The sequence below is a fragment of the Tupaia chinensis genome, unplaced genomic scaffold (assembly GCF_000334495.1).
Source record: "Tupaia chinensis unplaced genomic scaffold, TupChi_1.0 Scaffold000318_1, whole genome shotgun sequence".
In the NCBI taxonomy this organism is placed as follows: Eukaryota; Metazoa; Chordata; class Mammalia; order Scandentia; family Tupaiidae; genus Tupaia; species Tupaia belangeri.
In genome coordinates this window covers 5,908,010-5,919,421 of record NW_006159811.1, presented here as the reverse complement: position 1 = coordinate 5,919,421, position 11,412 = coordinate 5,908,010, and the positions used below count along the sequence as shown (strand labels likewise).

Sequence of the window (11,412 nt, the reverse complement as noted above, 5' to 3'; positions counted from 1 at the left end):
GACTGGATGGCTTAAACTAGAATTTATTTTCTCATGGTTCTGAGGCTGCAAGTCTGAGATCAAGGTGCCAGCATGGAGAGGCCTTTCTTCCTGGCTTGAAATGGCCATCTTCTTGCTGTGTCTTTACATGACCCTTTGCATGAACAATGGAGGGGCATTGAAATCTCTAGTGTCTTATTAGCATTGTTAGCCCTAGTGGCTTAGGATCACATTCTTTTTAAAAAATTATTTAATTAAAAAATGTTCTTATTCAGTCTGACCACAGAGAGACAGAGGAGAGTGAAGAAGCAAGCCATCAGGTCTGGAACTTAAACTGTGGTCAGCCATGTGACAGTCCAATGACTTAACTACCACATCACCTGCTGGCCCCAGGACCACACTCTTATGACCTCATTGAATGTTAATTACGCCTCTAAAGGTCCTATCTCCAAATACCACCACATTGGGGTTAGGGCTTCAATATAAATTTAGGGGTGGGAACATAGTTCAGTCCACAATACGCTCTATTTAGCCACTTCTAGAAATCTACATCTAAAAGTTCTTTATTGAAGTTCTAAAGGCCTAGTCTCAGTTTCTGTGACCATGCTTGCCTTATGAGTATTTCTGGCCAGAAGAATAAAGACCTTTCTTTTTAGTGATCCTGAGGGAATTTTTAGAGTAGACTTGGTGATTCCATAGATCCTGGAAAATGTAGGCAGGAATCAGCTTCACCCATGACGCACCCTGTGCATCACTACAGTCTAGGATTGAGGAATGGGAGTAAATACTATCTAAAGAATCACTAGATTAGAACTTAAACTAGAATGAATACTTAACATGTTTGATGTCTACTTCTTAGCTTTGGTAGAGACATTGACTGTGTCACTGGGAGAGTAGGCTTTACACCTGCTAGAGTTCATCTACTAAATGCATTAGTAACAAAACAGAAGATAGTTCTTTGTTTACATGGAGTCATTCATCAGAAATTTAGTTAACTCTGGTTGCTAGGAGAGATCGTTGCCTAAATGTCCCATGAAGGCAAGCATTGAAAATTCAGATGACTTTTTTTCCCCTAATTCCCAGAGGACGCATGTGCTCACCAGAGATAGAACCCTCCTCCCACAGCCCCCCTCTCCCCATCCCCACAGTTCAATCTCTATTTCTTCATCCTTTAGGATTTGGGGCATGTACACATACCTACCTAACATGTTTTTCAGGCCACCAGGGCTGGGATTAGAACCAGGACCAGCAGTTGGTGTAATGGCTATGTCGCTGGACTCCCATATAGTTGACTGCGGTTTGAGTCCCGGACCCAGTGGCTTAAACTTACATCAGGCATGTGTGCATGCATGCCCAAGATCCTGAGAGAAGAATGGAGGAGAAGGGATTGCAGCATAGCCATCCCCTCTGGGTGGGTGATTTCTCACTTCCTGTCTGTCTTTCTGGGGAGCGCATGTACCCTATAACAACAACAACAAAAACACCTCCAAAGAAAAGATCTGCAGTTGGCCGTGTGGGATCAGGCTCCCTTTCCCACTAGATTACGGGCCAGCCTAAGACAGCACTTTTTCTTTTTCTCACCAGAAAGACAGAGAGGAAAAGTGAGAAATCACTCCCAGGGAGGATGATTACACCACAATCCATTTCCCTCCACTCTCCTCCAGGGACTTTAGGGCACACACACACACACACACACACACACATATACACCCAGTGTGATTTTTCAAGCCACCAGGTCCAGGATTCGAACCATGGTCAGCCATGTGGGAGTCAGCACATTAACCACTATACCACATGTTGACCCCTAAGACAATACTTTTTAAGCCCACTTTCAGATGACTCATTTGACTAGCTAAAGTTGAAGGCAAAATAATATCCTCTTTAGGGAACAGATTTAGACTCTGAGGGAGGTGTGGTCTTTAAATGGGTCCATGAGAGCAGTGCTACCAGCTAATTCTCTAACTTTTTCTGTGAGTTATAAGATTCGAGTGGCCATGAGAATCTCTAATCCTAGCTGGCAGTGTGGAAAGGGAGAGTGCATGAGTGATTTACAAGATGGACCCTTGGGGACCAAGCTCAGTGCATTGGCCAGGAGAGGGCAGTATCTCATCATACAGTGACTCTCCATGAGTTGTATGGCACCTTGGCTTAGATAGAGCCACAACTGGACAGCTTCCAAGAAGGCTTTCAGGGACAGTACAGCCACGGTGTCTGACTCAAGCAGTTGTAGAGGGATATCTGGGTTCTACAGATGTAGCAAAGAGTTCCTGGGAAGATAACAGCCAAGGTCACCCAAGTAACCCAATGGGACTGTTTAGCAGATAGGGCCTCAAGAGGAGAGGAGATGCCGAAAGGCTAAAGTGAGCAAAGACAAGAGTTGGACCAAAAGGCACAGGTCTCAGAAGAGAACCAATTCCAGGGAGGCCAGATAAGACACGCTTTATCACTGGAGGAATTGTGGAAACCTCATTTCAAAGCACCAGGTCTAGGGTTCTGTTGACCTCCCCTCCCTCACTAAAGAGATTATGCTCCAAGAAAATACTGAGCTAGCATGGTGGGCAGCAGGTGAGTGAGACCCACACAGACCCTGCTCTCTTGCATCTCAATTTTCTGGTTAAAGCACTTGACCTTTAGCTGCCTTAGACTGTTGGAGCAGTTCACATTCTGACTGAGGCATCACCCCCGGTGTCACCACTATGGTTTATTTAAACAGAACAGCTTTAACTCAAAGCGATGACTCATTTTGGACATGTAGAATTTGGATCAGATTGTCCAGAATAGTCTCCAGATGTCCATGTTGTATCCCTTCAGCCCCCTATGACCTTAGCCACACTTGTAGTTGTTATGTGTCTCACTTCATGCCAGCATTGTGTCCTCCTGGCTCACGGTGCATCTTTTTGATAGGCTTGGCTGTTGCCAATCCTTTCTATGTGAATCCCAGAAAAGCTGGGGAGTTATGGTTGCTAGCGAGTCGGAGAACTCCACAGACCCTTCCTCAGAGGTGGAAAGCTGGAGTGAGGACTTTAGTAATGCTCCCCATGTTTTCCTTTTTCCCTGTCTCATTTTTCCTCCTTTTTACTGGAGTTTCACTCCTTTTTTCTTTTCTTTTTTTTTTTTGTGATTAAAATTATTTTATTGAGAGAGAGAAGTTACTAAAATGTTAACTAGCTATAAATAAAAGGGAGAAACATGGCAGAATCCAGGGTTTTCATATTTCTCTGTGGTTCGATTTCTCATGGGTCACTTTCCATTCAAAGGACTAGAAACCAAATAACACAGAATTCTTTCAGTGATCAACACGAGTCTAGGTCTTCTCTCAGTCAAGGCATCCAGTGAAAATATAATTTTTCAGATTCTTCTGGAGGATTGAAGAGTTTCTTTCGCATCGCATCGCCATGCTCCCTGCTCTTAGTCCTCTTTACCATGCACTCCTTCTTCAAGCATTTTCTCATCTCCCGATCAAGATTGTCGCAATGACCAAAATATTTCAGAATATTGTGATTTTTGTGACACTCCTTAAACAAGTTAAGATGTTGCATTCTTCAGTGTGCAAGTGTGGCGATAAGTCAGGGTGCATCTTTAGAAGAGGGTAATGGATCACAGCAGCACAACCCTACTTGCGCCCCCATGAGGGCTGAAGCGGTTTTCACAGACAGGAGGCCCTAGTAGAGCCACTCGGCAGGCGGCAACAGACGCCCACTCAGCCACTCCTTTTTCTTGAGTGCAGGCAGTTTACTTAGGAAGCAGTTCCAAGTTCTCATTTTGGTCTGATTCAAGGGGACTTCTATAGTCTTCATTTGAATTCATCTTTATCTTTTTCATGAATGGAGTTAGCTGGAACTTTATTATTAGTCACATGATAGGCTGTCCATGAGGTGGCGAGCCGGGGAAGGCAGTAGCATGCCTCAGCCCAAGTCCAAAGGCCTCAGAACTAGGAACCCTATGATGCAGCTCTCAGTCCATACCAAAGGCCTGAGAATCACTGCAGCCCAGAGTCTAAAGACTGGAGAAGCTAGAGTGCCAATGTGCAAAGGCAGGAGAAAGATGTCCCAGCTCAGACTAGAGAGAGCCAGTTCATTTTTCTTCTATGCTTTTGTTCTGCGGGGCCCTCAGCATATTGGATGCTGCCTGCTGACACTGGGTGAGGGCAAATCTGCCTGACTTGGGTGGCTTTTGCCTTGGTAAGGGAGTCAGTGTCCGCTGAGAATTTCTTGGTATGTGGGAGAAAAAACCCACATGCCTAGTGTCAGAAGTGAAATCCTTTGAATCTCTTCTTGTATCACAGAAGAGACCCCATCCCTGAAGGAAGTTGAGAAACAACAATGGTACTTGAGCATGTCTTCGGAGACAAGCACCTCTGTCTGAAATGATCTTTAGCAGCTCTCCTATAAGACGAAAGTATCCTGTGTAGAACTGGTCCAGAGGACCTAAACATCCAGGAATAGAATTTATAGGATCATATAAGAGTACTTGGCAGAGGACGTTTGTCGCAGAATTTCATGTATTGCATGACGCTCCCAAAAGTGACTGACTGACGTACCTTATGCAGGTGGATTGAGCCAAAGTTCTGTATATCAAAGGTGTTGGGGACTATGCATAGTATTTTTGGCCTCCTTTAGGCCTAGTCAAGTACATTTTTCCTTAAGCACATCTCAGATCTCTAGGTGGTAATGCACAGAAGTGGATAGAAGCAGAGCTCTGAATTTACATTGCGAGAGCTCAATTTCCAGCATCACCTCTTCCTAGTGTGTGACCTGATGCAAATTATTTAATTTCTCCATGCTTTTCTTGCCTTTAAGAAGAGATACGTGTTTATCTCTGGTATTGGGGGAGCTTAGATGCCCAGTGTTTGGCATTCTCTGGTAAAATAGGCCCAATTCTTCACTCTCCCTGCTCTCCCATAGGGCACAAGTACTCACCAGAGAGAGGGGAGGGGGGGAAGTGAACTATCACCCTAAAGGGGGAACGACCACACTGCAATCCCTTCTTTCTCCTCTTGGGATTTTGGGCACGTATGCATACGTGCTCAGTGTGATTTTCAAGCTTCCGGGTCAGAGATTCAATCCATGGAGTCAGCCACTTGGGATCTAGCCACCTTAGCCTCCATGCCACTTGCTGGCCCAATAGGAACTATTCTAAGACTCAAAACAAATAATAAAATGTAACCATCTCACTACTAAGGCAAGAAAAAGCCCATCCAAAGAAAAACTGTCCAGATAGTGAGAAGAAACTGCGCATCCGTAGTGCTTAGGGAGAGCTGATGTCTCAGTCATCTAGCCCAGACCGTCTCAAGTTGGGTAGTTTTCAGGCTCACTGGTCAAAGAGTGAGAGTCAACAGAAATTATGCCCACAAACAGGCAGGTCTTTAATTTTTTTGCTCATCCCTTAAACAATATGAATACCTTTAGCCTTGACCTTGAAAGTTCCCTCTACTGATGATGAAGGACATGAGAGGAAGATACTACTGGTATGTCTCCAGTGTTAGCATAGAAGGTCAAAGGAACAAGTAGGAGCTATGGGCAGAGTATCCTTGTGGGGGAGGAACAGAAGGAACTAGTGGCTTCCCTAAGTGGAAGCTTTATAAATACTAAAACCTACTCGTCAAGCAGTGTCATGATGGTGCAAATTTCTTGCAGCTCTGGGAAGCTCTGGGAGTGTTTTCAGTAGTGCGCCTGCGTCTCCTCGCCCTGGCCCACATTTTGAGTGGTGAGTGTCTTCTCACCGAACTTCTCTGCTGGAGTCTGACTGTCCTCACAGATAAGAGCACTTTCATTATGTTCTCCTTTAGGGTTCCCAAACTCTGATACCTACAGGGGCTCCACAGGTAATGTAAATCAACGATATCTCAGTAAGGGAGACTCTGGGGACTTATAAGGACAGGAGGGAACTGAGAAAACATGCCCTCTAGAAAAGGGCAGCTGCTGTTTCTTGTTGTTAGATTGCTGCCATGCAGTATTTTTTTCAAAGACAGAAAATCAGATTTTCTGTAAAAACTAAAGGCTTAAAAGTTCTGTGTGGGTCCAACCCAACCAATCTGTCCCACAGATCTGTCCCAGTCACCACCACTGCACAACCTACAGCCTCTGTTCTACAAAGTACCTTCACATTCTTCTAATTTCGAAAAAGTCCTGGGAGGTCTCTTCACGACTAGGGAAGAACATGTGACTCCTGTGTATAGCCTTGCTCCGTAAAGGAGAGAGGCCCGAGCTGGGCTATGCCTGCCCAGTTTTCGCATTCATGCAGAAGAGTGAGTGGGCAAAGAAAATCCATGAGTGTTTTAGCTACTGGGGTTGCCTCTACATGGAGGGAAAAATTAGGAATGAGGAAGGACGGCTCTCTTCTTTCCTACTAGTTCTAGTTTGAGTCCCCTCCAAACAGAGGGGGAATTGAGTATAGGAGGTTTATTTATGATCCCAGTTGGCACAAAGGAAGAAGGTGAGAGGAAGACTGGAAAGATTTTACAGATCTTTTTTTTCTTCTATAGGGCTCATGCACTTGCCAGAGAGACAGAGACAAAGCAAACACACACACACACACCCAGGGCTTGGATGGCCATGCTGCAATCTCTTCTCCTCCATTCTCCTCTCAGAATTTTGGGCACACACATGCATGTGCCTGCTGGGTACAGGACTCGAACTGCAGTCGAATATATGAGAGTCCAGTAATGTAACCATTACACCATATGCTGACCCTACGGATTGGTTTTTTAGAAGCAGGTGCTATGCAGACTTGAGTGCAAGTTTTTTTTTTTTTGGATTAACATCTGTAAAAAGAGTTAAGAAACAGCAGAATTGGGCAATCAAAGCATGATGCAGGACTGACAAAGCCTTGGCCAATCTCTCAGGGAGTTTTGGAGCAAGTATTGCACATTGGCATCTTCTGGCATGGGACAAAAAGGGCCACAATTGTACCCTCATCTCACGTCACCACATATAGGCTGCCCAGGAAGGGAGAGACCTCAGGGAGGCAACACTTGGACTAAGTAGATCCTAAAGGAGTTGACAGCTAAAGCTTCTGATCACATTCTCTGGATATGAATGGTGAATCTCCTCATCTATCAGGAGAAAAGCTAATATGCATTTTGAGAAAGATGCTGTTGTGGGAAACTAACATTCAATTCATGTTGGGACTCTCTGAGAACCTTCTGAGAATATACCTCATAATTCTCTCACCAAAAAATGGGAAAGCTGGGGAACCAGCAGTTAGCATAATGGCTATGTCGCTGGACTCCCATGTAGTCAACCGCGGTTCGTGTCCCGGACCTGGTGGCTTAAAACTCACGCCGGGCGCGTGTGCGTACGTGCCCAAGATCCCAAGAGGAGAATGGAGGAGAAGGGATTGCGGCGTGACCATCCCCCCTGGTGGGTGATTTCTCGCTTTCTGTCTCTGTCTCTCTCTGTCTGGCGAGCGCACGCGCCCTACAGTGAAAATCTCTCAAAAAAAAATGGGAAAGCTGGAGTATTTCTCCACAGATATGCTTCAAGAGCAGAACATTGGTCAAGAGTTACCTTTGGGATATTAAAGCTCTGGTACTTCTAGTATTCTCTGTGCACAGGTGAAGCAAGAACCTGTGGCATCAAAAAATTAAAAAATCACCAGACAAAGAAGTCCAGGGAGATGTGGGAGACTGTCCACTGCAGCTGCAAATCAGCTCAGGGACACATGGGGTGGGATTGACCCTGACTGTGCCTATTAATGTCACCTGTCCTAAAGTAAAACTAAGTAGGAATTCAGAGTTTGTGTTGCATCTTTGGGTTGTGACTAGTGGGTATGTAGTCTGTGCCTTGTCCAGTTCTTGCAAATGTGTGCTCCCACACTCGCTCTAAAAGCAGAAAGGATAGTGTGGGTAGTGACTTCTAGTGCTGTGAGCTATGTGACACATCAACCCCACTGGGGACAGGAGTCTGTGCAATTCAGGTTGCATTTAGAACAATCTTTGACTTTTATAGGGATATAGTCTACTCTGGAAGAATAAATGCTTGGCTTGGGAGATGGTCAAGCCTCTTTCAAGGCATCCAATAGTTAAGCATTCTGTACCACTCAGTCTTAAGAGACTGGAAGGGACTCACTAGGAGCTGTCCTGCTAGAGCCCACCCTTCCCCTCTTCCAGCCTCCCCATGTCTGATGATCTACAGGAAGTGAAAGTTACATGTGTGAATGCTTATAGACAGATTTCTAGAAACTTAGCTTTCTTGAATGACTCAGTTCTCAAATATAAGCCTCTAGGATTTCCATGCTTTTTAAAGATAAGCCTTGAGTGATGGCTAGTCTAGAGCTAACGCTAGCAGGATGGCTGCTTTCCCTGGAGTCTGAAAGAGTAATGCCTTCTTTGGGTGAAGTTAGGACACTGGGGTCCAGTGGGGTTGGAGGCTCAAATTACTGACTAGAGAGGCAGACTCCTGGAAGTGCTCCTGTGTTTTGTGTAGAAGGCAACACCTTCTGGATAGCTCTCCACTGCTCTTCTGCCTTACAGGGTTAATACAGCAGAAGCCATCTGCTCTCCCTCAAAGTATGTACTGCTCAGGAAGTTGACAATCTCTTCTCTTGCACGAGGAAAGTGGCTTGATTTGGAATTACTTTTCCTTTTTTTTTTTTTTTCTTTGAATTAGCATTTCCAGCAGCCTGTATGGTGTAACTTGGCTAAGAATCAAGATACTTAAAATTTGCAACTGACTGGTCTTTGAGAAACTATCTATTACATAATAAGTCTGGGGAAAGCATTAGTATTCTATCAGTGTATCTAGAATAAGAATATGACAGACAAAAATAAAAATATATTTACCCCAGCCTCGTCACCTCCTCAACTGGTGAGAGAAATTCTGTCAGTGTCCACTGAGCCCATATCACACCTAACCAAACTGTCCAAAAGTACCTCCTAGGCATTATAAGGCAAAGAAGATCAAGAATAAAGGAGAAATATTTTATTTGAAATATGAAGCATGCCTGCATACCATCTTCTCCATTTTAGAAAATGTTACCATCATTTTTCTTCAATTCTTTTAACCAATCCATTGCCATGTCCTGTAGGATCTACCTCCACAGTATTTGGAATTAAACTCTCCTTTCCACTGCTATCCTTCTCACCTAAGCACCCTTATACCTCCTTAACTGTCCTCTCTAAATCCATGATTCTTCTCAAATAATTCTCTTCAAAGCAGCCAGCGTGAACTATTTTTAGAAACTTTTATTTATACCATCCATCTACTTAAGACATGCCATTGCTTTTTCATTGCACTCAGAAAAAAATGAAAACCTCTCATGTGGGCTGGCAGGTGGTGTGGTGTTAAGGGCTCTTGACTCCCACATGGACGACCTTGGTTTGAGTCCTGGACCTGGTGGCTTGTTTTCCCACTTTCCCTCTCTCTTGCTCTGTCCCTCTTGGGTCTAATTAAAACAAATCAAGTTAAATAAAATAATTCTTTAAAAAAAACCCCAAAACTCTTATTACTGTAATACTGTATGATATGGCTGTTACCTGTTTCTCAACTTCTCATTCCATTTTCCCCTCTCTCACCAAAATTCTAGATATAGCAACCCTTGCCTCAGATTAGGGTCCCCAACAACAGACATTGAGACAAGGCTTCGGATGCTCTAGTTTACTTTGGAGGAGATCCCAGGAAGTCCAGTGAAGAGAGGAAGTGAGGCAGAGTGCCTGCGTGCCTGTCTGTCGGGCTACCCTGGGTCTTCAAGTCTGTCTGCCTGTTCTTTTAATTCTACGGATTTAGAAACAGACCCAAAGTTAGTTAATGGCAGAGCTTAGTCTAAAACGAGTCCCCTGATTTATTAGCTGGTATTGTTTCTGGAAGTTCAGGTATAATAGAAACTGCTCATTTGGGACAAGCAGGGTGTGTCGTGAACATTCTTGTGCACCCTAGACACCCTTTGCCAGCTGCTGCACCCACCCCCATGTGCTGGGGATGTTGGTCCATAACCACTCACAGCTGCTCCCTTCTCTGGAGAATTGCCAAACAGAAGGCTATGGATGGTCACACACCTCTTTCCTCTAACTCCCACCCCCATATCTGGATGGACCTTGGCTGATGATTGGCTCAGGTCACAAAAGACTAGTCCCCTTCCCTTGGGGTACAATTAGTTTGGAGCAACTTGTGCTTCCAGACTCCTACAGGATCAGACTGAAAGACTGCTAAGGATCACTTTCTTGCTTACCTTTCTACTTACTCTGTCTTGCTTCCTTCCTATCCCATCTCCTAAGAGTACTCACCCAATTGAGCACTTAAAAATTGTCATCTTGGCCCAGCCATGTCAGGAGAGTGCTGGTGTCTGCATGAGGGTCGAGCAGGGCTATGAATGGACCTCAAACCTGCTGCTGGACCATGAAGAGCACTGCCTGCAGCTCTGGGAGAGCTAGAGAAGCGACTGGGGGCCTCCTTCCACACCATTCACTATGATTTTTAAACCAGCATCTATAGACCCTTCCTGTGAAGCTTCACTTTGGCAAAGGAAATGAAGTCACAATTACCCTGCCACACATCCCTGGATCCACAGCACCAATGACCATTTTCAAAGGGAACAAAAGGCTTTATCAGAAGGACTGCATGCTTATTAATCATGACGTGGAGAATATGTGCTGGAAAAACTCAGCAGCAGCATTCAGGTCAAGAGAACAAGAGCCGAGGGGAGCAGTAAAATCCAGGCCCAAGTGGAACATCATCCCTCTTGTCCCCCACAGCCATCACAACCACCACCACCTCCACCACCTATGCCATTCAGAGCTCTGGCACAACCTCCAACTGTACCCAAAACTTCCCTCTTGAAAGATAACCCCTCACCTGAACCTCAGCTGGATGACATTGAAAGAAAGCTGGGATCCCAGGTTGACCTCATTGGACAGATAAGCAGCAGCAGTGGCAGCAGCTCCTCCAACTCCGAGAGCTCCTCAGGAAGTGACCATGACAGCTCCAGCAGTTGGGACTGGACAATGAGTGTCCAGCATCTCTTCCCCAGCTGTCACACCAGCAGCCCCACAACAGCATGCTTTCCATTTGGCAATGGAACCAGCTGGCCACAGGGAAGCAACCAGCTTATGACTACCCTCAGAAATGACTTGCAGTTGAGTGAGTCTGACATTGACCGTGATGACTAGCACTGAATTTCTCAAAATCTACTCTTTGGTGCACACACATGTTGTAAGACCAGGCTACTTGGCATGGAGTCTGTTGCTAAGAAAGCAATGTTGTGGATCAGTGACTGTAGTGGGAGTCTGAGGCTCTGGCACGTTCTAACCTTCAAACCTTTAACTTAATGATGGTGGGTGATTTTTCTCGTGTAATTTTTGAGCAATCTCATGTTTCAGAGTTTAAGTAGATCTATAGAAGAACTAACAATGATATTTCTGTTTGGCTAACATCGTTAACGAAAAACAGGCAAATGTACTCTGGTCTAGGTTACTCAAAGGCCATGTCTTCACCAGGA

The 11,412-nt window shown here is 45.0% G+C and overlaps 2 pseudogenes; one reads left to right on the top strand and one right to left on the bottom strand.

Annotated features, from left to right (window-relative positions):
• Window positions 1–3,299: 3,299 nt before the first annotated feature.
• Window positions 3,300–3,600, bottom strand: LOC102478434 (COX assembly mitochondrial protein 2 homolog pseudogene; annotated as a pseudogene).
• Window positions 3,601–10,190: 6,590 nt separating this feature from the next.
• On the top strand, window positions 10,191–11,083 carry LOC102478000 (ELL-associated factor 1 pseudogene; annotated as a pseudogene).
• Window positions 11,084–11,412: the final 329 nt, after the last annotated feature.